Genomic DNA, 2111 nt, shown 5'->3' with positions numbered 1-2111 from the left:
AGCCATGCGCACTGATGGGCAGCTGATAGTCAAGAAAAAGTTGGATTCCCTCCGTCGAAGGCCTTGAGCAAGTGTCAGCCTTTCCCTTTCCTTCCAATGTGAGAGGGGACAGGAGGCCGGGACACCAATGAGGCCCCTGAAGAGCTTAATATACAGATAGATACCAGGTTTTCTGAGACAAGTTTTTGCTACGTATCCCAGGCCAGCCTCAAACTCACACCAATCCTCCTGCCTCAGCCTCCCAAATGCTGGGACTCCACACATGTACCACCGCACCTGGCTTTATTAACTTTTTTTGTGGAGCTGGAGATGGAACTTAGGGCCTCATGCACGCTAAGTGATCTTTCTCTACCACTGAGCTACACCACTAACCCTCATTAGGTTCTCTTTCTTTCATGAGACTACAGATTGAACCCAGGGCCTCTACCGAGTGGCGACCCCAAACTTTTTTTTTCCCACAGTTTTGGCTGGGCGTGGTGGCACACCCCTGTAATCTCAGCACTCGGGAGGATGGTTTTGCGTTTGAGACCAGCCTGGGCTACAAAGTGAGCTCACGGCTAGCCTGAGCTGCATAGCAAGACCTTGTCTCAAAAAGACCCTCAGGCTCCCAAGTGCTGGGATTACAGGCATGCGCTACCACACCTGGACCTTTTTAAAATTTATTTTTAGTTTTTTTTTCTCGTTTTGTGAGCAGAGTCTCGCTATATATTCCAGACTGCCCTTGAATGTAAAATATATAGCCCAGGCTCCTTTTATTTTTTGAGATAGGGTCTTGCTAAATTGCTAAGCTGCCCAAGCTGGGCTCAAACTCCCTATCTTCCTGCCTCAGCCTCCCACAGTGCTGGGATTACAGGCTTGTGCCACCACATATAGCTCTTAGTAGGTTTTTAACATTCTCTTTTCCTCTACCTCATCCCGACAAAAAGTCCTGAACTGTTGCCAAATGCTGTGGGCATACTTTAAATCATTGTTTGTCCCAACTTTAAAGCGATCCGTTTTTTTTTTTTTCTTGGTCGGGGGAGGCTGTTCTAGGGCAGGTTCTGGTTTGCGGAATTGGGGTGGGAAAAGAATTCTGTTTCCAGCAACTTTTGGGTTGGACTTACCTGCTGATGGAGGGGTTTTGGGGTGGTGGTCATTCTTTTGTGACACAACTAAAAGTCACTACTTAACACAATCACCATCTGAAAGTCCTTATAAGGGCTCCAAAGATTTTTTTTTTCTTTTTTTTTTGGTTGTTTGAGGCAGGGTTTCAATTCGTACTTCAGGTTGGCCTCCAACTTGAAGTGATCTCACAGGCCTGTGCCACCAAGAAACCTTTCTTTTTTTTTTTTTCTGGTACCGGGAATCAAACTAACGACCTCGTGCTTGCCAGGCAGGCGCTGTGCCCCTCCGCTAAATCCCAGCCCCACCCAAGACACCTTTCAATTCACCCTGCCACTTAGCCTCCTGCAGGGTCCCTGTGTCTGCTAACTGTCCAGCACCCCGCAGTCCTTTGGTCTTGGAGGGTTCACCACACGGGCCTACAGAAAAATCTTGCAAGTGTCTCTCCACCTCTTTTGCTTTTTTGATCTTACCTTTCCCCTCTGATGATAATTACCCTTTAATTAGAACCCACCACCATGTCATCTAAATAATTATAGTGAGTGCAGTCCACACCTCTGTCAGGGATCTTTAAACAAAATGATAAACAAGATTCTAGGTTGCTGATTTTTTAAAAAATAAAGATAAACTGATCCAAATAAACCAGTGGGACACAGATTTGTTTTAACTTTCATTCCCATAAGGAAGAGTTGATTTATTTCAGAAGAATTAAGAGAAGATAGTCTCATGCCTATAATCCCAGCACTCAGGAGGTTAAGGCAGGAGGATCACTGTGAGTTCCAGGCCAGCCTGGTGCTACAAAGGGAGCTCAAGGCCTGCCTGAATTGCACAGTGAGACCCTGTCTCAAAAAGATTAAAAAAAAGAAAAAAGAGAAGATACTAATGTAGCATGAGGGAAATTATAAATGTCAAAATGTAAATTTTGTAATCAATCATGGAAAAGCAAGCAAGCATGCTAAAATCCACCTTAAATACTTAATAGGAAGGCCTCGGGTTTTTTTTTTTTTTTT

The sequence above is a fragment of the Chinchilla lanigera genome, unplaced genomic scaffold (genome assembly GCF_000276665.1).
Source record: "Chinchilla lanigera isolate Chin_1 unplaced genomic scaffold, ChiLan1.0 scaffold00109, whole genome shotgun sequence".
Taxonomy (NCBI): Eukaryota; Metazoa; Chordata; class Mammalia; order Rodentia; family Chinchillidae; genus Chinchilla; species Chinchilla lanigera.
The sequence above is the reverse complement of the archived record's forward strand: the minus strand, read 5'-3'. Positions refer to the sequence as shown.